The sequence below is a fragment of the Macrobrachium rosenbergii genome, chromosome 20 (genome assembly GCF_040412425.1).
Source record: "Macrobrachium rosenbergii isolate ZJJX-2024 chromosome 20, ASM4041242v1, whole genome shotgun sequence".
NCBI lineage: Eukaryota > Metazoa > Arthropoda > Malacostraca > Decapoda > Palaemonidae > Macrobrachium > Macrobrachium rosenbergii.
In genome coordinates, this window is record NC_089760.1 from 47,919,249 (window position 1) to 47,943,153 (window position 23,905).

The window sequence follows — 23,905 nt, forward strand, 5'->3', positions numbered from 1 at the left end:
TAATCCCTATCCTTTCCCCCGCCCGCCTGCCTCATTTACTTGCCCTGCCATTTTCTCCTGGACCAGACATGCTTCACAGCCTGGCTCCTGATATTATGATGTACAATCTTGCGGTGTTAGTTTTTAAGTTTTGACATGTTATACTTACTGTGATTTAGTTTTAAGTCCAGAGGTACCTTTATAAATTTTCTGTCGTTTATTTAGTTTTGGTACCTTCCCACCATAGTATTAATTATGTACATAGTTGTTTCTCATGTCCTTTACTGTGGTATTAATTGTATCCCTAGTTATAACTCAGTTTATCTGTCTATACCTTTGGTATTTAATCATGTTTTGGGGATAATTAAAACTATTTTCAGTAATAGTGTTTTTATACATGTTCACCTAACTGTTCGTTCCTTTTAGACTTTCACCAAAGCTTAGTATGATTCTCTGTCATGATTTCACTGGCTGACACAGGGACGAGCTCAGAAAAGGGATTTTGACAAAGGAAAAATCTATTTCTGAGGGAGGCCCTGTGTCACCCCAGTGACCCTCCCAGGATCTAGGTTTCCTCCCGAGTAGGCATACCAAGCTTGTGGGGGTGCTAGCCTGGAATGAGTACAGATGGCGCTGGGGTCGTCGGTTGGCGGGCAGGTGAGTGCGGGCGTTAGATCGGCTCCTCACGTTCCGGGGTTTTGTCATTGGGATGTCTACAGAGTGCAGTCCTGTGGCAGTGACAACAATCACTCACCCTTATCTATACTGACGTCTATTTCATAATAGGTGTTCGATCTGGGGGTAGTAACCCCAGCATTCCTGATAGCTTTTTTCTCTGGTATATTTAGCAATATCTGTACCTAGAAATTCGTGCTTAATAGGAATTTCACCGGGTGACACAGGGCCTCCCTCAGAAATAGATTTTTCCTTTGTCAAAATCCCTTAATTTTGCTATTTTTTCTGTACAGTGACCTTCATTACTTACTGGAGCAGCATATTTACTATTTAACCTTTGACCTTTATATGGGGATTTTACATTCATTGTTGTCCATCAAATGTAATGTAAAATAATTTTACATAATCTGCAACTTCTGAATAAAAAGGGAAACACTGATTTTTTCCAAGAGTTAGTAAAGCTTGAATGAGATACTCACTGAATATTTGTAAAGCTAAATGAACACTTTGTTTCTCAAAGGTGGACAAAGAGAATGCTTTTTTGACAGTTTATTATAAGTTTATTATAATCTATTCAAGAGTAAACCATCTATCATAATGAATTTTCTTTTTCAGAGCTGAATGGTGGAATAATTGTTTTCATTTTCTAAAATATGATTTCCATCAAAAGGAGAATTTCCGCCTTTGGGAATCAAAATTGTTTTAGTTTTTGTATCTTTCAGCACCACTGTTTTGTTATTTGGTAGCCTACATCTCAACAAGTGTAACTGAATTTCCAGGAAAAATGTTGAATGATTTATAATCAAAATATGGTTTCTGTGAGTTTCATCCACTGTCAGCACCACTGTTTTGTCATAACTTCTTGAACCCATGGAAAAGTAATGATTTACATTTGTTCTTAATGTACATCAGAAAATTTGAGTAACTGTTTTGACGCAAAAATGAAAGAATTGTGGCTTTGGTGCAGAATCTAGTGGTAAACTGTTTGGATGACACATGAAACTCCTGATGGTTCTGCATTTTCAATTTTAAATGAAAATCTTGGTTTGAGTAAACTTTAGCACGTTGGGTCCCAAAAGCGGCAGTGTTGCAGTTTTAACGAAGATTGAATTTCTTATCTCTCAAGAGTCTATAAGGTTCATTTGCACCAGGGAACAATGGCAACAAAACAAAGAAGACAATATTACAAAAAGCTCTGATGAATAATCAAATTTATTCAGTCATTAACAGCAGTTGTTCAAGTTGCATGAATTGCAGCAGAGGCAAGTGCTGACTGATCTTCAGTCTGTTAAAATTATTGCCAAAAATGAAATCATAATTATATAACAGCAATGCAGAGGTGGGAAACATAGCCTTGAAAAGGTTTTAGAAATACAAATCAGCAATGTCAGTATATTGAATTTTTCCTGGAACTCTGACTTACCTCAAGTTATTCAATATCTGCTCAGTGATATTAGAATCAATTTCTTATCTCAAGAGAACTTTGAGGGGAACAATTACAAAACTGTGATGAATAATCAAATTTATTCAGTCATTAATAGTTTTAAATATCCAAGTGCTGACTGATCGTCTAAAATTATTCAGAAACATGATTATAAGCAATGCTATAGAAGCATTAGAAATACACTGCAATGTCAGCTTGCAAGTTATTCAATATCTGCTCAGTGATGCAGTATCATGAACCTCTGTATTTTAAATATCCTAAGTGCCGTGCTTCAGAAACATGAACAAACGCAGTATGCAGTTGCCTTTTAGGTAGGGTATTGTGTTGTCTGTATGCTGTTTCAATTAATCTGTACTCAACTGTTACCTGTGGAAGAGGAAAGATGGTCTTTTAGTATCTGTACATGTATATATGATCATTAAAACATAATAATGCCATGAGGTTAGGTTAGTTATTGACATACCTTCTGTTTTGTACCTGTAACCCTAGAATACTAGGCCAGTTTAATTTTATTCACCTTAACCAATGTAGGTCCAATAAGGTTTGTCCCTCACCCTTTACTACTGGCAATGGTAACTTGCCTATTTCCTGATCACTATACTGTACATCCACTTGTGATGAACCTATAACTTCTATGTCTGTGCCATTTCCAAAGCTCTTGCCAAGTCCTGCAATGGGAGTTCTGTGACATAGGCTACACTGAAAGTTCTACGACATAGGCTACACTTAGAGTTCTGTGACATAGGCTACAATGGGAGTTGTTTGACATAGGCTAGCCTATGTTAGATTCGGTTATTTTTCGGACGACTCCAGCCACCTCCCATATTATAATTTATATTTTTCTTGAGTAAAACACATCAAAACAAAAAATTTCATCTCAGTACATGACCTTTGCAAATGCCTAATAACAGAAAAATAATTAATCAAATTACAACTTATAAGGTAAGACAATACCAGCCCCCTACCCCCTCCATAGATAAAACAGCAAAACTGTAACCAGTAGACACCCCCTAGATTACGTTAGGTTGGCATTTTTTGGTTCTTTTAGTGCCCTATCATTTCATAGCCATTTTTGCATGAAAAACCTAAAATGTTTTTCATGCAGAAAATGGCTAGCTGGAGTCTTTCGAAATGGCTGGCTGGAGTCTTCCAGAAAAATTACCATTAGATTCTGTTAAGTCTAGTTTATATGAATTCCTACTAAAATTCAGTCTAGGCTAAACCAGTCTTTCTTTACATTGCGCTTTACCTTGCTGCTCACAACACCTACCTAAATCTCTCTTTCAGGCTACAGCCTTCTTATGCTATGCCTGGGTGTAGGCTATACTTGCAGAGGCCTGACTTATGTTACCTTATCGGACAAACCTAACTGTTATGTTTGTTTGCACTCCTGACGTGACATAGGGCTGGTTTCAGTGTAATGAATACAGACTATATTGCAGTCAAAAGTTATCCTGTGGAGTGGAATGAAAAATGAAATTTAGGCTTGAAACCAAGCACTGGAATCTGAGGGATTATTCAGCGCTAGTTATTGTCATGTTATCTGAAGGCAAAAGTCATATACCTGTTGCAGTGAACTCGTGTTGAGTTTACCTAGTAAGTTCATCCAATAAAACACACAAGATATATCTGTGACACGCTACTTCATTATGGCTTGTAAGTTTTACAGTCAAATTAAAAAATAAAACAATGGAACCATGAGAAAACCTCGTACTTAAATGATGTAAGGGAAGGAAGCTCGAGAGAGAAGGAATCAGTCGCTAGCTTCGGACTACCAGGGTCAACGTTATCAGGTCATGATGTCATATGCAACAGACCTTGTCTCTCGGTGGTCTTGGTTTAACTGACAGCGATGAGGGGGAAGTCGGAATGTTTGATGACCCGCTTCATGAGCTATTTCATCAATGGCATACACTTGCTTACATCTGTCTACTTTGACAAGGTCAGGGAGTTTGTGTTTGTTGTGTGAAGGATCATGGTTGATGTTGTTTTCTGTTAGCCACTGGATTATTTCACATTTCTTGGAACTGCTGGTTGGTGCTTTATTTAACATTTTTGAATGGTAAGAAGCATTATCCAATATTATAAGGGAATGCGCTGGAATATTTGGCAGTAGCTGTGTCTGAAACCAGTCATGGAAGTGTATATAGTTCATGCTGTCATGATAGTCGCCCGTATTGCCATTCTTTGATCTGAAAAATAATAGAGCTCCTGGAATGAATCCGTCACGGCCACCTGCATGTAAAATTATGAATCTGCCGCCTTTACCTGTTTTTAATTTTGGGCCTACTGATCCGTCAGCAATTGTCCAACATTTACTTACACAGTTGTTCTGGTTTATCCATGTTTCATGTAGATAAATCTCTTGCTTTGAACTGCTGGAGTTTCTGTTTTCATTGAGGATTCTCAAATATTTGTTTCTCGCAACAACTATGTCCTCTCTAACCTTCTTATAACGGAATCCAAGTTGTTTCACAAGTAAGCGTAGAGACGTCTGGGCACCAGGAAAACTTATAGGTGGCTCCCTCACTTTTTCAAGTACAGATTCTATGGTGGGAATTTCACCCCTTTCATAAAAAGAGAGGATCACTCGCCACAGGCACTCTTTATCAAAGTCGTCTACTGCTCCCAGCACAGGTGATATCCTTGTCCTACAGGGTGGAGATTTTATTCCATGTTCTCTTTGCTGTCATTTTATGCGTTGAAGGGTTCAGATAGAGATGCCTGTAGCAGCAGCAGTCTTACTCTCAACATCCATCTTGCTTTCTCTTTGATCTTGATTTTGATAATGATTATGTACGTTCAGAATAATTCTTCTTGATTGGCTCGTTAACCGTGAATTGCAGTGGGTCTCTTCTCTTCTTGCTTGAGCCATGGCACATCTCACTGTCAAAATGGAATCACGTCGATTAGAATTTTGTACACACACACATATATGTGTATATATATATATATATATATATATATATATATATATATATATATATATATATATATATATATATATATATATATATATATATATATATATATATATATTTGACAAAGGAAAATATTTCTGAGGAATATATACCCGGTGAAATCCATTACAGCACGAATTTCTAGGTATAACCTTGCTAGATATACCAGAGAAAAAGAGCTTTCAGGAAAGCTGGGGTTACTACCCCCAGTCGAGCGTCTTCTAGGAAGACGTCGGTATAAAGAAGGGTGAGTGAAAACCACTACCACGGAAACCTACTCGAAAGATCTCTCCTTATCAAAACCCCGAACAGAGCGGTGAGCCGTTACAGCTCCCACACTCAAACACCCGCCAGGACGGCGACACCAGCGCCACCTACCTCATTCCATGCTAGCACTAACCCCAGACTTGGCATGTGCAAGAGGGGGGAGTACTAGGTGATTCAGGGAGGGTCACGGGTGACACGGGACCTTCCTCAGAAATAGATTTTTCCTTTGTCAAAATCCCTTTCTGAGTCCAGTCCTGTGTCAGCCGGTGAAATAGTGATAGAGAATCATGCCAAGGCTGCAACTACCAGGAAAAAATGGGGGTAATCTGAAGAAAAAGGCAAAATTTTACGAAAATAATTTTAATTAAGTAATCTCTTTCATGTGAGCAAGAATACTAAAACTAAGGCATATTAAATCTAAGGCACATCAAAAACTTAATACTATGAAACGTGGGGAGGTCCCCACACGACGGGGAAGAGGCCCCAAAAATCTTAAAATTACTTAAAGCAAGGTGAAACATGAAATGTGCATAAAAATAATTGTAAATACAACCTTAATACTATACACATAAACTTAGGCTAAACACGTAAGAGACAAAATCAATGAAAATTATACATATATACATATATCTGGGGTAATGGAGCCAAATAAAAACTGTCCAGTACCCCATAAGAAAAACAATCATGGCATGTCAGATTACACTTTTTCCATCAACAGATACAAGAAACATCAATATGAGGAGCCAGGCAGTGAGGTATAATCAACCAGGAGAATAAGCAGAGAAGTAAATGAGGCAGGCGCGGGGGGGGGAAAGGAAAGGATAAGGATATGATTAGTTAAGGTGGGGAGATGACACTTCCCACAGCTATGGTAGAAAATTTCAGGGCTTGAGCGATTTTAAATAGTGGCGTTTAAACACTAGAGGTGATTTCCAACCCGTAAATTTAGATAGTTCTGAGAAGTCCATATTATGAAAGTAATTAATGGAAGTAGCAACTGCTCGAATATCATGAACCTTAGGAACTGAATCTGGGTTGGCCTGTTTAATGAAATACAGAATTTGTTGTCTTATAGCATTCAGTGAAAGAGTACCACCTTTCTCCCTGATAAAAAGAGGACCCGACTTACTCTGTGGAGTTCTTAAAAGGTAAGATTTAAGTGTATAAACTGGACATAAAGACTGGTCTTGAGGAAGGGCACCACCTTCCAAGGAGACCACCTGTCTTGTGGGTCTTCGTTCTTAGCTAAAAATCTAGGGTCAGGGGAAAGGAGGACCTCTCCAGACGGGAGGAAGTTCACAAAATTATCACCTCTAGTGAGAGCCGACAGCTCTGAGATTCTAGCACCTGAAGCCAAGCTAATCAAAAATAAAGTCTTCCTTAACAGATCCTGATAAGAGCAATGAAAGTTATCCAATCTCTGATGCTAACTTAAGGACGTCATTGAGAAACCACGTAACAGAATGTGGGCGTGATACTGGTCTCAGACGAGCGCATGCTCTGGGGATAGATGAAAAATAGGAATCTGTAAGGTCGATTTTAAAGCCGTAAAGAAATACTTTCTTCAATGCTGACTTGACTGTGGTAATAGTGGCCGGAGCAAGGCCTTTCTCAAACAGTGATCTAAAGAAGGAAACTCCTAAATTAGTGTCATGATTTTGGCTTCAGATGCTTTTAGGAAGGAGGCTAATTTTTTGACTGCTGAGTCATACTGTCTAATAGTAGAATCTCTTTTATCTGATTCTAAAAACAGAGTGTTGACAGGGTCAATGTTCGCTCCTTTTTGGGCTGCGAATTTTATAAAGTCCATAAAACTAGGGCATTCTGAATTCTTGAGGAAGCTGACACAGTCTTGGTTTGTACTGTCTGGGTCAGAATGGGCTTGGGAATCCGAAGACTCCGTAATCCCAGTTCCTGAAGAAGAGGGAACCAATTGCTCTTCGGCCAATAGGGGGCTACTAGGGCTGGTTGACCTTTGAATGTCCTGAGTTTGTGTAAAACTTTCAGCAGTAAATTTATTGGAGGGAAAAGATAAATCTTCTCCCAATTGTTCCAATCTACTGTCATTGCGTCTATGGCATACGCCTGAGGGTCCAGGTTGGGGGCCACATAACAGGGGAGCTTGAAGTTGCTCTCCGTTGCGAACAGATCCACTTGGAGGCCTGGAACGGGCAAATCCATTTGAAAGATTCCACGTCCAGGGACCACTCCGTCTCCAACGGAGTAGCCCTGGACAGGAATCCGCCACCACGTTCCGCACATCCCCGCTAGGTGGGTGGCTGACAGGTGCCAGCCGTGCTTGTTCGCCAGGGAGAAGATAGCAACCATTACTTGGTTTACTCGACCTGATTTGGAGCCGCCCCTGTTGATGCAATGAACTACCACTGCGCTGTCCAACACCAGCCTGATATGAATCCGATTGGGGCGGATTTTCTTCAGAGTTAGAAAGACCGCCATAGCTTCCAGGGTATTTATATGGAACTGCTGAAACATTGTGGACCACGTTCCTTGTACTTTTGTTTTGGTGAATATCCCCCAGCCGCTTAGGGAAGCGTCTGTGTGAACAACTAGTGCCGGAGGGGGAAATTGAAGCGGAACTGTTTTGGACAGGCCTCTGACTGTGGTCCAAGGTCGCAGTCTTGTCTTTAAGATTTGAGGAATAGAGGAGACCTTGTCTCTGAGCTTGACATTGGCTCGACCGCCACACTCTGTTTATGTCTTTTAATTTCGCTTTTAAGAGCAGGTCTGTCACTGAGGCAAATTGAAGAGACCCAAGGACCCTTTCTTGGGATCGGGATGGGATGCTGATGGATTTTTGAGGAATCTCCTGGTGAGAGATGCTATCTCTTTCCTCTTGGGAGGCAGGAGGGATAACGTGTGAGAGGACAGATCCCACTGGAGACCCAGCCACTGAAACCGGGACTCCGGAGTCAGGCGGGACTTTCTCTGTTCAGTTGAAAACCTAGCGACTCCAGGAAATTGATGACTATGGACGTAGCCTTCTGACACTCCGGAACTGTTGGTGCCCAAATTATCCAATCGCCCAGGTACGCTGCTAGGGATATCCTCGAGACCGGAGTTGTTGTACTACCGTGTCCGCCAGCTTGGTGAATATCCTGGGCGCAATGTTCAGACCGGAAGGTCATGACCCTGAAGGAGTAGGCTTGATTCCCGAGTCTGAAACCGAGGAACTGAGAGAAGTTCCGCGCAATCGGGACGTGATAATAAGCGCCTGAAAGATCGATAGAGGTGGTGACGGCTCCACGCGAAGTAGAGTCCATACCTGAGCTACCGTAAGCATGTAAATTTGTCGCATTTTATGTAGAGATTTAGACGCGACAGATCCAGGATCACTCTTTGCTGATCGGAGTCTTTTTTGGGAACAGTGAATAACCTGCCTTGAAACTTTAGGTGCCTTACTTTCTTTATTGCTCGTTTGTTGAGCAATTCTGTCACGTAATCCTTTAGGATTGATGTGGGTGGCTGGTAAAATCTGGTTAGAGGAGGAGGGTTTTGATCCAGCTCCATCCTAGTCCTTTGGACACAATGCTGTGTGCCCAAGGGCTGAAGGTCCATTGGTCCCTGAACCAAAAAAACAGGCGACCACCTACCTGGGTTCTCTCAGTGGGGGGCTTCCTCTATGGGGGGTTTATTCCCCTACCACGATCCAGGCCTTCCCCTTGGGGTGGTGTTGGGCTTTCCTCTATGAGGGACTTTGCCTCTTCCTCCCTTGCAACCCTATTAAGGCCGCTGGTTAGGATAGAAAAAGCCAATCCACGGCCCTCATATGGGGTTGTCCCTGGTGAAGCAAAAAACGCCATCATAAGAGGGTGCAGCTGGTTGGACCAGCCAGTCACGTGCTAGAAAATGGAATGAGGTAGGTGGGAAGGTATCAGAGGCTAGGAAAGGAGAATCCTAGGCGGGTGTTGAAAGAGAACAGGGGGGGCTGGAAACGGCAACCGAATACCGCTCTCTTCCGGGATTTTGATAAGGAGAGATCTTTCAAGAAAAATTAAACTTAAAAGTGGTAGTGGTATTTCACTCACCCTTCTTTATACCGACCATCTTCCTAGAGTGAGAGACGCCTCGAGGGGGAACCTGCATCACACTAGCTGCCTAGGCAAATGTAAGGGGGAGTAACCTACCCCAGCTATTCAAAAAAGCTCTTTTTCTTTGGTATATCTAGCATTGTTATACCTAGAAGATGGGTAATGGAATTTCAGGCTGGAGGACTGAACTCAAAGAAATAGAGAAATATATATATAAAATATATATATATATATATATATATATATATTAAAAATATATATATATATATATATATATATATATATGGATACATAATATATATATATATATATATATATATATATATATATATATATATATATATATATATATATATACACATACATGCTCACACACTGATATATATACATGATAAATATATATATATATATATATATATATATATATATATATATATATATATATATATATATATATATAATATATATATATATATATATATAGCCTACCTTGTATACTCTATTGAAATTTACTGGATAATGGAGAATATCTTTTATGAAGAATGTTAATAATCTGTCGAGACAGCAATTTTATGCTATTTTCAAGCTAATTGAAGGGGAAATATGAAAACTATATAGTTTTAATGTATTATTGAGTAATAATAATACTGAATCAGGAAATATATGTTGAAAAATTATATGTATGTATCTTTCCTATATGCCCAGAAACGTATATTAAAATGACATAACGTTAAAGTTGTAATTTAAAAGTGAATGTTAGCAAACGAAGGCAATTAACCACATGTAGGCCTATAGCCTGCAGCTTCATTTACAATACAACTGCATAAATTCATAAACAAACCTTATAATATATTTGCTTAAATGTATAGTTGCATAAAACAAAGGGCAAATAAAGAAGAGATATAATTTTGTGGTTTATACAGTTATTAGAACTAGACCCATACGATTATTAGAACTAGACCCATACGAGGCTACCAATCGGCTCTGCCAGATTCAACCACTTAACCAAGGAATTTTAGTAGATAGCCTAACCGATCTGTGAACCGCAACTATCCCCAAGTATTCTAAATTCTAGCAATGATTTCTGAGTTTGACTACATATGGAATAAGCACTCTAGTTCAGCTCTGTGATAAAATCCTATACTGGTACTCAATATTGCCATTGGATAAACAAAAAAATAAAATACAAAGTAAATAAAACAAAACAGATGGAAGAAAATGCCTCGTTTTAGACCAGTTTTATTTTTTCACTTTATTTGTTAGGAGATATCTGACACTTTTCTGAAAGTTTACCCAACTTTGTTGAATTGGATCAAACCTTCCATTCCTAACCAACCATCTGTGGACACGGCCTTCAACAACTGGATTGGAACTGGAGAGCTGGGGAAAATTATTAATAGACCTATGGGTAATGCTTACCTAATTTCCTCCTCCGATTGCTCATTACGAATGTCATGAGATGTTTCCCCACTGATAAGAATATAATTATAAATATAAGAATATAAATATAAAAAGAAACCTTTACTTTGTGTTAGATTATGCAGGAAATTAAATAGGTAAATATATGAAGCTATGTAAGTATTTACCTTCAAATGGAATGAAAAATATCAGAAATTTGTTGACTTCACTGAAATCAACTGATGAGGTGACAAGAGTAAGATTCGACAATCCCGCCAAAACAATGGCTGTTCCATTAACCAGCATGCCTCCCCTTTGCATACAGTTGCACTTGTTTTTTTCCTTCGTTTGTTTTTATACAATGACAAGTATTTCAGTGACAGCAACTATGCAAAAAGAATAGAAATTTATATATTACATCAAGATTTTTTAATGATATGCTATATTTTGTATGCTTGTTAATGATTAAATTCGAAACAGATACAATACTGATGAATCCTGCAATCTATGCAGTTACAATGGTGGGCGGGGCTTCTCTGCCGGGTTAGTGCGATGAGGTTATAGTAAGGTGGATTCTGGAGTGTTCTTTCAGCTTCTAAAAGTAGTTTCTGGACCTGCAATTGGATGTGGCGGAATATAAGGCAGATTGCTGGGTTTTTCGACAGGTACAGACGTATGATGAGAGGTTATTTTTCGAATGGTTTCTCTAACATTAGAGAGTATGTGACACAGTTGTGTCCAGAATTCATGTTGGATCTGTTTCAGGATTATTGAGGGGCACCGGATTCGGTGTACCTTCTGTCCTTTTTGTTCTAAGTTTTCTTCTGGGTTATCTGTTGCTTCATCTCCTGCTCCTACATTCTCTGTTGCTCCTTTTTGAGTCTTCTCTTCAGCCTCTTCTTCTGCTCCGGCCTTTCCTGCGGCTTCTGCATCTTCCGCTTTCCCTCCTCCTTCGACTTTGGTTTTCCTCCTCTCAGGTAACTTTTTTTTTTATGTGTCTGCTATTCCTCAGCCTCCCGCCTTTCCTTCCTCAGTACAGTCTTCTCCGGTAGGAGGAGCTTCCAGACAGGTGAAAATGCAGTTTCGGCAGATTTTGGCCGCAGGCATCTCATGTTCCATCTCTACAGGTAAGCACAACCCCTTGCTTCTGCTTCAAGCGGCTGTTTCAGTAGTATCAGGTATTTCACAGGGTTTGCCTGTTGCTTCCAGTTTGGGTTTGTGCTCCATGGTTTTGGCAGGGCTTGTGGTACCTTCTTCGAGTGGTCCGCGGCTTTCATTGCCTGCATTTTCCGCGGCGGTAACTCCTGAGGGTAGCTTCTACCTCTTTCATTTTCCCTCCTTCTTCTTCTTCATCTTCCTCCATCCCTCGGCAAGCAGTTTCGTTTGCGCATCCTCCCACAGGATTTAGCAGTGTTGGTTTGGCTACTCTCACTTGTCTTTCCCTTGGTAATAATGGGGAATTGGCTCTGGGTTTTTCTCAGTTCAACCTTCTCTCCCCAACAGGTTCAACTATGAGGATTCAGCTCTGGGTACCCGATTAGGTGTTGTGGGCATGCAGCATTATGGTTAGGGTGGTCCGCTTGCGGACTCTTCATTGTTGTCCGGGCTTTGTTCAGTGCCTCCTCCTTGTCATAGACCATTCGGACATTGCAGAACAGGATTCTTATCCGGAGGTGCAGGAGATTCTGGTGGACTTAGAATGTCCTTCTACCAGCAGTAAAAATTGCGGACGCATGCTTGAGTATGTTACCTCTTCGTACCCTCAAGCAAGAGCTCCGGACCTGCAGATTTAGTCAATTCAGTCTTTTTTTCTCTTAGGCTTTTTATGCCATTAATTACTTTGAAAGCGAAGGGACAGAAGCTGGAGCTACTTGGTGAGGAACTTGGGTCTTATTCAAAATGGTAAAGGGTGTCTTCTATGACTTATAATGCCAAAGGCACAGGTAAGAGAACCATTTCTTTCAGTGGTTTCTCCATGTCTGGTGAAGATGGTACCAAGCACCATTGTGTATTAGGGAATGCTGCTCAGTCTCTAAACTCTACATGCACAACTTTGAGCATAGTTTTTCTCTCATTAATTAAATGCTTACCATCGGGGGAAAAAGCTTGTTGAGGCATCTCGCCGAGGATTATCAGTATCATCAGGGGTGAATATTGGAGCCGCTATTATATTTTGATCTCAGGTTTTGTAGTCTGAACTGGCCATTTTATTCTTTAAAGTCAGAATTCTAACATCAGACCGTGTTTGGTCAGAATTTGTATCCACTGTCACTTTTCGGTTACAGGATGCAGTAATTTTACACCTGGTGTGTACATGACTGACTTAATTTCCTTACTGTCCTTTTCTGAATCATGTATCTTGTCCCTTATATATTGCCATTCTGTGGCAAGGACATCTTTGATGTTATTCATAATTTCCTTACAGAATTGACCAAATGCTGCAAACTGTCTACAATAGTATCCCTTTTGGGGGAGCTTGTGCAATCTGACTGAGCTTCAACAACTGAACTGTAACTGCCTGTTAACCAAGGGGCAGAAGTCCTGGGTGAGTTACGATACCACTCTGAAAATGTAGTCATTTCAGTCGGTGTTGGGTGGATCCTAGTATCCCTTTTTGGGGAAAGATCCTCTTCAGCATCTGATAGCTGCATGGGGGATAGAATTCCTTCCGGAAGGTTTCTTCCATGGTTAGCTGAAATTTGTGTCCCTGATCCTTCTGGGTTCAACAGGGCCATTTCAGTGGCAATGTCCACTTCATGTTCATTAGTAAGAAAGTAACCCCCATGTAAAGATTTCTCTTCTTCCTCTGTGGGGTTAACCTCGGAGGTACTGGGGACTAATGTTACTGTGTTTTGGCCCAAACATAGATCTTGATCTGAGAAAGGGTTAAATATCTGCTGCCAGGGTTCTGCCAGAAAGATATAATCTCCCCCTTCCTCACCTCTACTGAACCCTAGGACCCATTGAGACAGTGTAAAATGAGCTGTTTCATCCTTAAAACTTGCTGCCAAAAGCACACTACAAATTTCACACATATCTGGCAACCAACCAAATTTTGCTTATTTTTTACAAGGACTATGCTCATGACAGGTGGTATGGGCTGTACCCGCTGGCAAAAAACAGACCGAGCAATTTGTTGCGGAACACTTGTGCCATAGGGGGTGCAAGCCAGCACAACTTTAGGCTGGTCCCAAACCCGGGTAAATGGTGAGGGTTGGTGGCAGGAAAGGCATCTGGCCATGAAACCTCTGCCAAAACCATGGATAGTAGCCAGGAACAGCCAAGAGAAGGCCAGGGCGTACCCTGTTCACACAACGTGGGCGGGCTTCGCCTGACTCACCCGATAAATGGGCAAGGGCTACCACGTCAAGGGTGGGCGTGGTTAAAGAAGAAAGTCCAAGAGCTTAGAACTGGAACTCTTGAATGTTGGCACCATGACCGGACGAAGTAGGGAGGTGGCAGATGTTATGGAGAGAAGGAAAACTGATATCTTGCGTGTGCAGGAGGCAATGTGGAAGGGAAACTCATATGTAACCTTATACAGTAGTTAAGCTACCATTTTTGTCTAACCCAGGTTGTTGTTTATATCCAATCCTAGGCTATTTGGTCTACTATATAAAACAGTAACTTAGTAATGTGTAACCTTATAGCTAGGCTATCACTTACTCTAATCTATGCTACTGCCTAATCCAGATTATTTTAATTCACTCTTAAGGGTATGGGTTACCTTAACATATAGCCTTACAGCTAGGTTACCATCTCATGTAGCACAGATTACTATTTCATTATAGCTAGGTTACTCTTTTATTTTGCCCAGAATTTTGTTATTATCTAATCCTAGGGTCCTTGGTCTTAGCTAGGCTGCTGCTTGAGCCCATAATAGGGTATGCCACAAGGGATAATACTGTACACTAAAGGTTCATGTGTTTCCTGTTCTTTGCCAAACGCTAGTGGGTACCTGAAATAAAGAAAATGGTTGATAACTTGTAACTGTACTGTGGATAAAAAATTCCTGAATCTCTATTGCTTTGAGAGTGGTGGTCATGCTGAGATATTGCTGAGTAAGTCGTAACAATTCTTCAGCCAGACGTGACATAATTAGGTAAGTCACCCTAGAACCACAAGAACAATACTGGCTGTATAGAGGTTTGTGTGTTGTTTCTTGTTCTTTATTGCCAACCCTAATGGGTATCCAGAATAAAGAAAATGATACTAACATGAACTAAAAATTTATGCAAGTTGTTGGGATTATTTTCTTAGGATCTAAGCCATTTTTCACCTGTCAGATAATTGTGTAAGCTCCTTTGAGGATGAACAGCAGCTACACTATAAAAAAAACAGATTCTTACATAGAAAAAACCTATTTTTGGTAGCATCTTTGAGTCCTTAGACTCACCCACTTTCCCTGACAAAAAGGCATGTGACTAGGGTGAACATTTATCTTGCACAGAACTGGTGTGTAATGAGGAAGGTAGCTGACATACTCGTTGTCGTCACGTCTGTGTGAGTAGGATGAAGGAAAAGTTGAGGCAATCATGTGGGCAGGAGGTACAGCCCTCTTGTATGGAATCCTTTATATTCTATCACAAGCACTATTCTGGCTGAGACCAATTGTACTGTAAGAGAATTCTTTGAGATTGGTTGGTCTGTCTTATGGAGCCCTGGGGGGACCAGACTGTAACTACTTCAAGGACGAACATTGGCTACTGAAAATAGGTTTTTACTACTTCAAAACTTGTTCCTTTTATTTCTGGGTTTCTCGACCTGTGTCAGCCGGTGAAATAACCTTTCAGCACTTATTTCAAGGTAAAGCTATTGCTAAAAATACCAGAGAAAAGCTAAAAAGCTAAGCCGGAGTTACTACTCCCGGTGCGAGCTCCATGGTATGGAGTCGTGTATGAGAAAGGGTGAGATTGTCACAATCACAGGCCTCCGCCCTGTAAACCTTCCCAATATCAAAAGTCCTACAGAGTGAGGTGCCGTTACATACCCCCGCACCACTCGCGGACTGTAAACAAGCCGGCGTCACCCACATTCCATTTTTAGCACGCGTTCGCTATTGTTGTGTCCTAATCATGTGCGCTTTTGTTGAATTCTCAAGCAATGGCATCTTCATTGGATTCTCACCTAAGTTGAGTACCATCTCTGTGTATTACTTTGGGTGGTTGAGGTGTTTTATTTCCCCTAGTTAAATAATTAGGAGGATTTATTGCCAGTCTCATCCCCATCGCCCACGCCATGTGACCTTATGTCGGCTCGGGACTAGGTCGGGGCTTATTTCCGTCCTTTTTTCCTTTTTTGTACCCTTTTGTTTATTATTTATATATATATTCAATTGGGTTTTATATATTTTATCACCCTTCTCTGGGGGAAGTCTCTATTATTGTCGTTTAGGCTTCGAGTTTCCCTCTCGGGCCTATCCGCCTTTATCCCTTGTTATACGCGTTATAATTTGGACATTTGCTTCCTCCAGGGTTGGGATGTTTTGTTTGAGATGGTACGTTTATGCTTATTTTGCTTATTTTATGCTAAGCGCACAGATGTCTTTGATATTTACAGATATTAACTGAGAATTTTTGTCAGGGAGGTCGGCCATTTTCCCTCCGCGCTCATATCGCGTGGGGCTTGGTCTTCCTTTCTACATGCGCTTATGATTATTTAGATCATTTTCATTTTGCCTAGGCTAAGTTAACTGTAAGTTGGTGGAGTAGATACTTCTCCTGGGTTTCCTTCCCCAGCCCCCAGCTGGGTAAGGCTAGCCTAGGCTATGGCTTGGCGGTCTCCTACTGGCTAGGAGAGAGCTCTGTGTGTAGGGGATTCATGTTGGCTTCCCTTTATGTGGCGTTGGTTGGTGAGTTGGGCTGACGCTTTTCCCTCCCTATTTCGGCCTTTCCGTTTAGTCTTTACAGTACTAAATAGTTAAGCTGGAATAACGAGGGTCCCTCGTGTTGCCTTCTCCTTCCGAACCATATCTTCGGGTTATTCTCCACTTCATGTTTTACCCCTCCTAACACATCCTCTCGCCTATCGCCTTTCCCCCTCCACCCTCTCCCACCCTTGGTTAGCTTTCATTTATATGTTATCTTACCAAGGCCGAGATTTATCCTTTCCTTTCGCCATAGCCTTTATCCCCTCCCTCTGCATTGATTGGCTGTTCTCTCGTCACCTGACCTTATCCGGTCATTCCTTTCGAGACCACAGTAGGGGACCGGGGTGCCCCACACCCCTGTTTCCCCATCCCTTTCTTTGCTTTGTCCTTGAGTGTTCCCTTTCTTCCTCTCTCTCTCAGTATCGTTCGTACATGTTCGTCCGATCGAGGGAGGAGTAGGTTCTCATGGCGCCCGGGTGTGCCTACCCACCCTGGTTGCTACCAGAGTCCCACACTCATAGCCTATATTATCCCCCTCCCATTCTTGTGTCAGTACGCATCTTTTCCCATCCGAGATAGTTCTTCGAACACACCTCGGGTGGGGAGATTGTGTTCTAGTTGCCAGTTGGAGTATCCCACCTGACTGTCTTCTGTCGTTCACACGGTATGACACTTATATTTGTCCTCTTCAAGTACACCTATTCCCAGTATCTTCTCTCCACCAGCTATTTATCTTGGTGTTTTTCTCTGCTTAGTGGCCGGATGTCCTTGTTTCCCCCACTCCGGTGGGGACGGTGTTTGGTCGGACGGTGTTCACTACACCTCCTCCGCCGTCACCGTTTTGAAGTACAGGACTCCCTCCGGCCCCAAGTGGAAAAGTACACCTTATAGTTAATCTTTCCCTAGTCGCAGATGTTTTTGTTCACTTCACATATATACACATATTTTATACGTTTTTTACTTATTGATACCTACCCTTGGCTCCGGATTAACTCCGGCGGCCCCATGGGGTGTTATTACATATCCCAGTAGGCCCGTTAACTTCCCGGTTTACTCCGGCGGGTCCTGTCCGGATATGGTTTTATATATATATATATATATGTGTGTGTTCATTTATTATTATTTAATATTGTAATTAACTATCATTTTGGGACCTTCCCGTCAGCCCGGATTAACTCCGCGGTCCCTCTAGGTAGTTAATCATGTTGTTCCAGTAGCCCCTTTTTTCCCGGTTAACTCGGCGGGACCTACTTGGATAACTACTATTCTAAGACACTGCTCCGCAAACTACTCCGGCAGTCTTATTAGCATACTCATTTATCGTTCAACTTACAGATGGTGCGTTGTCAGGAGCAGGGGTGCACTGCTGTGCTGAACCAGGCCAGCGGGCATGAAGTCTGCAGGTCCCACTCGGCCGCGCAGTCCACGTGGGGACCTGACTGTTTGGCACCCAGACGGTTGTGAAGTGTGCTACGCTCTACTGAGCAGGTTCTGGATGAGTCGGTAAGAAAATCTTCCACTCCCGATTCACGTTTAACCTCAGTTTTATCTTTGATGGATAATTGCAACATATTCTCCTTTTAGGAGGCTCAGTCACCTGTCTTTCTTTCCCCCTTTCAGATTGACCGCAGCTCCCGGGACTCCGCTTTATCGACCCTTAAGTCCTGGGTCGGCGGCTTCGGGAGGAACGTTGGGGCAGGGAAACCCTACATCCTCTGCAAGGAAGTTTGCAACGTTCTCTTCCCCGGCGCCTGGATCTCGGCTTCAGTTGCGGATGAGATAGCCGCCCCCTTAATCGCCGGGATCCGGGAGATGACGCAGCCCTCCCAAGAAGAAGTCGCTGCATGCGGTATTGTGGCGGAAGATGTTGCGGCCCTCAACCTCAATCTAGAACCCATGAACGTAGACTTGGAACAGCCAGGTAAGGGGGTAAGTGAGGCAGGTGATCTTCTATTCAGTTCTCCCTCTTCTACTGCTTCTTCCTTCAGAGGATTTGTGAAATCCTCTTGCCTTATGGACGGTGTAAGGTCTACCGTCCCTAAGGTGAAATCTGTTAAGAAAAAGACCTTGAAATCCCAGAAAGTCCGCTCCGAGGTTCCCTCGAAGACGTCACGGCCCCCTAACCCTGTGCCATCTACGAGCAAGGCCTCTACTTCTGGGAAGGGAGCACGGTCAAAGCACAGTAAGGAGACTCCCACCCCTCCTTCCTTTGACGTGGAAGCGTTTGCTGAGCTTCTTATGAAGCAGTTTGACAAGAGGGTTGACGACAAGCTGTCGCAATTCTCGAATCAGCTGTCTTCTTCGAACGCTTCGATGCTCTCCTTATCAGAGGAGGTGAAGTCACAGAGGACTTTGATCTCCGGGTTTATGAGTGGCGGAGCGGCCAACAAACCCTTCTTCGTCCCAGATACGTCCAACCTGCCCCCTTTCGATAAAGGGAACCCCTGGCACCTGACCCTCTTTGCTCCCCAGCATGAGGGTACCCTCACTATTGAGGGCTTAGGCACTCGCAGGTTGGAAGAACTAGAATTCTTCTCTCCCAACCTGAAATCTCCTTACACAGGTTATGCCAGGCTTACGGAGGAGGCTTGGATCCAGTCCGATAAGGTCCCAAAGGAGACGGTCATCTTCCCGAGGGACCAGGCCCAATCAGCCCTACTACGGACCTTGTCGGAGTGGCAGGCGGAGAATACAAAGCTCACTCCGGCAAAAGGTGCATTTACCATGTTCTCTCTGGGGGAAGCCCTCCCCACTCCATGCACCTCTAAAGTCGCCTCCCTCACCAACCAAGCTTGCGTGGAGGGCAAACCAGTTCCTCATCTCCGGGAGATAGATCCCACATCACTAGTCTTACCCAGAGATTCCCAGTATTGGGCGGCAACCCCGGATACCTTTACGGTTACCCGGCTGGACCCTGACTGCGCCTCTAACCTCTTTAGTGAGCAACTCCCCAGAATCCCAGAGTCGCTCCTGAAGGCCGAAGCAGACGCTAAGGACAGACTTAGTAGGTCCTTAAACTCGTTGACTTTGGCAGAGGCGACGTCAGTGGTATACTGCGAGGATCCTCTTTTCCAGGTGTTGACGAGATCTCTCCTGGGAAGTTTCCAACAGGACCTCTATGATTTCGTAAAGGCCCGATTGAACTGCCGGAAGCACATCTTTTCGGCATCTTCCATCCGTCATGAGCCTAACAGGCTCATAAAAAGCTCCATCTGGGGAGCTAACCTGTTCCCTCAGGAAGAGGTTGACGCAGTCCTAGCAGAGGCAACTAGGGCCAACCAGAGTCTCCGCTCCCGTTGGGGTTTGTCCTCCAAGAGGAAGCAATCAGAGCCCGCCGGAACTCACCCTAAACAGGGGAAGAAGTTCAAGAAATTCAAGCGGCTCCCGACTCAGACAGTACTGCAGGCTGTCCAGGTCCCTGGCCCTGGACATCCCTCAACCTCCCAACCTCAACCTCAACCTCAGTATGTGCTGTTTCAACCAGCCCATCAACCTCTCGCTGCTCCTTCTTACGTATCCTCCCCAGCTTATAATGCCTCTTATGAAAGCCAGGGAGCATTTCGGTCAATCCAAAATGCAAAAGGAACGAGAGCTAGAGGGTACTTCAGAGGTAGAGGTTCATCCCGCTCCTCCTCCAAAGGAAGAGGAGGCAGAGGATCTAGAGGAGGCAGGCCCTCTCCCGCACAGTGAGATATCTCAGGTAGGCGGGAGGTTGTACCATTTTCGGGACCAGTGGAGCTTCAGTCCCTGGGCCCAGAGCATAGTCTCCAAAGGATTGGGGTGGAGTTGGAGCAAAAGTCCTCCCCCCCCGATCAGGTTCCATCAATCACCCTCCAAGGCTCTGAAGGACTTTGTGAAAGATCTGTTAATAAAGAGGGCAATAAAGAAAGCGAGGCATCTGAAATTTCAGGGCAGACTATTCAGCGTTCCAAAGAAAGGTTCCAGTCAACGAAGAGTAATTCTAGACTTGTCCCGTCTAAATTCCTACATTCAATGCGACAAGTTTCGAATGCTTACAATCTCGCAGGTTCGGACCCTACTTCCCGTGGAGCCGTAACCACCTCTATAGATCTTTCAGACGCCTATTATCACGTCCCGATTTGAGAAGGTTCTCTCCTTATCTGGGGTTCAGACTAGGAAATCAAGCATACTCATTCAGGGTCATGCCATTCGGTCTCAATATAGCTCCCAGAATTTTCACCAAACTGGCGGATACGGTAGTTCAACAACTCGGTCTCAAGGGATCATGCTAGCCGCATACCTAGACGATTGGATCGTTTGGGCCCAACGCCGACGAATGCCGGAGAGCGACAGCCATAGTAATCGGCTTTCTAGAATCACTGGGCTTTCAGATAAACAGGGAGAAATCCCGCCAAGTGCCGGAGAGTCGCTTTCAATGGTTAGGAATCCAGTGGGACCTGGGTACACACAGACTATCCCTTCCGCCGGCCAAACGGAGAGAAATAGCGAAAGCAACCAGACAATTTCTCAAGAACAAGAAAGCTTCCCGTCGTACCCAAGAAAGAGTCTTAGGTTCTCTTCAGTTTGCTTCAGTGACGGATCTTCTTTTGAAATCCAAACTGAAAGATGTAAACAGGGTATGGCGGAGCCGAGCCAATGTCAGGTTCAGAGACAAAGTATCTCTGATTCCACCGATTCTGAAGAAGAGACTCCGGCCTTGGACGTCCATCAAGAGTTTATCGAAGTCAGTGCCCCTTCAGTTCCCTCCGCCATCCCTAGTGATTCACACCGACGCTTCCCAAAGCGGGTGGGGAGGATACTCCCAACACAAGAAGGTGCAAGGGACTTGGTCTACCATGTTCCGCCAGTTTCATATCAATGTTCTGGAAGCCATGGCAGTCTTTCTAACCCTGAAGAAACTGCGCCCGAACAATCGGATTCATATAAGATTGGTTCTCGACAGCGCAGTAGTAGTGCACTGTTTGAACAGAGGAGGTTCCAAGTCAAGTCGGATCAATCAAGTTATGATAGCAATATTTTCTCTAGCAAACAAACACCAGTGGCATCTGTCTGCTACCCACCTTGCAGGGGTCCGGAATGTCATTGCAGATTCCCTGTCCAGGACAACTCCGCTGGAGTCGGAATGGTCCCTGGACAAAACTTCTTTCAGGTGGATTTGCAACCAAGTTCCGGGTCTCCAAGTAGACCTCTTTGCAACAGAATGCAACCACAAACTACCTTGCTATGTAGCTCCCAACCTGGACCCTCTAGCTCACTCCACAGATGCAATGTCCATAGATTGGAACAAGTGGAAAAGAATCTACCTCTTCCCCCCCGGAAACCTGTTATTGAAAGTCCTTCACAAACTCAGGACATTCAAGGGCCAAGTAGCCTTAGTAGCTCCAAATTGGCCGAAGAGCAACTGGTTTCCACTTCTTCTAGAGCTGAAGCTTCGGTGTTTGAAAATTCCCAACCCGAAACTGACGCAAATAGTACAAACTCAGACTGTGTCAGCTTCCTCAAGAATTCAGAATGCCCTAGCTTTGTGGATTTCATGAAGTTTGCTGCTCAAAGGGATGCTAATATCGATCCTATTAACACTTTGTTCCTAGAATCAGATAAAAGGGATTCCACTCTTAGACAATACGACTCAGCAGTTAAGAAATTGGCACTCTTTTTAAAAGAATCTGAAGCTACAGTAATGACCACTAACTTAGCCATTTCATTTTTTAGGTCATTGTTTGAAAAAGGTCTGGCCCCTAGTACTATTACTACAGCAAAACCAGCCTTGAAAAAGATATTTTTGCATGGGTTTAAGATTAACTTAACACTCTTATTTTTCGTCTATCCCTAAAGCCTGTGCTCGTTTGAGACCAGTAACCCGCCCACAGTCGGTTTCCTGGTTCTTAAATGATGTCCTTAAGTTAGCTTCAGAAATAGATAATCATAACTGTTCTTTCACTAACTTATTAAGGAAGACCTTATTTTTGATTAGTTTAGCTTCAGGTGCTCGAATTTCTGAACTGGCTGCCTTGTCTAGAGAACCCAATCATCTTGATTTCCTTCCATCAGGTGAAGTGTTACTAGCTCCTCACCCTAAGTTCCTAGCTAAAAATGAAAATCCTCAAGATAGGTGGTCCCCCTGGAAGATCATCCCCTCCCACAGGACCTGTCTTTATGCCCAGTCTTTACCCTGAAAGCCTTCTTAGACAGGACCTCACACATAACTTCCGGGCCTTTATTTGTAAGGGAAGGGGAGGAACCATTTCTTTGAAAGCCATTAGACAACAGATCCTATATTTCATTGAACATGCAAACCCAGATTCAGTCCCAAAAGTGCATGACATCAGGGCAGTGGCCACCTCCACTAACTATTTTCATTATATGAATTTTGAGGATCTGTCAAAATACACAGGGTGGAAATCCCCTGTAGTTTTTAAACGCCACTACCTGAAATCACTAGAAGCTCTCAAATTCTCTACAGTGGCGGCAGGGAACATAGTTCCCCCCCCAGTTTGATTCTTTCTGTACTCAGTCACTCTCCTCTCTCCTACCTGCCTGGTCATCTCCAGGTCAGGCATGCTTCACAGCCTTCTCCTGACCATGACATGAATTTATCCTGCTCATTGTTTACTTTATATACATGTATTGTTTTATATTGTTTTGTGGAACACAGTTCCCTTACACTAGTTTTAAGTATATGTTTAGTACTTAAGTTTGTAATTTTAAGTACTCATATCCAATTAGGATTTTGTATTCATGTATAATTATGTTATTTAAAACTAAGTATTTTATGATGTCATCATTATGTCTTAATGCCATTCTTACTACTAGGATATTAAAACTCTTGCAGATATTTAGTTTTATTACTTTCCTCTACAAATCTACTTTTGTTTCAGAATGGTATTTTGATTTCTCTGTTATTATTTCACCGGCTGACACAGGTTGAGAAACCCAGAAAAAGGATTTTGACAGAAGAAAAATCTATTTCTGGGGAGAGACCTCTGTCACCCGGTGACCCCCCCATGTTTCTTTTTTCCCCTGGTAAAATACCATTCCAGTGTGGGGTGCTAATGTGGAATGTGGGTGACGCCGGCTTGTTTACAGTCCGCGAGTGGTGCGGGGTATGTAACGGCACCTCACTCTGTAGGACTTTTGACATTGGGAAGGTTTACAGGGCGGAGGCCTGTGATTGTGACAATCTCACCCTTTCTCATACACGACTCCATACCATGGAGCTCGCACCGGGGGTAGTAACTCTGGCTTAGCTTTTTAGCTTTTCTCTGGTATTTTTAGCAATAGC

The 23,905-nt window shown here is 42.9% G+C and overlaps 1 protein-coding gene across 2 annotated transcripts in view; it reads left to right on the forward strand.

The window, feature by feature from the left end:
• The window catches only part of LOC136849338 (ubiquitin-protein ligase E3B), a 961,194-nt gene that overhangs the window by 392,053 nt on the left and 545,236 nt on the right, over positions 1-23,905 (forward strand). The window lies entirely within an intron of this gene.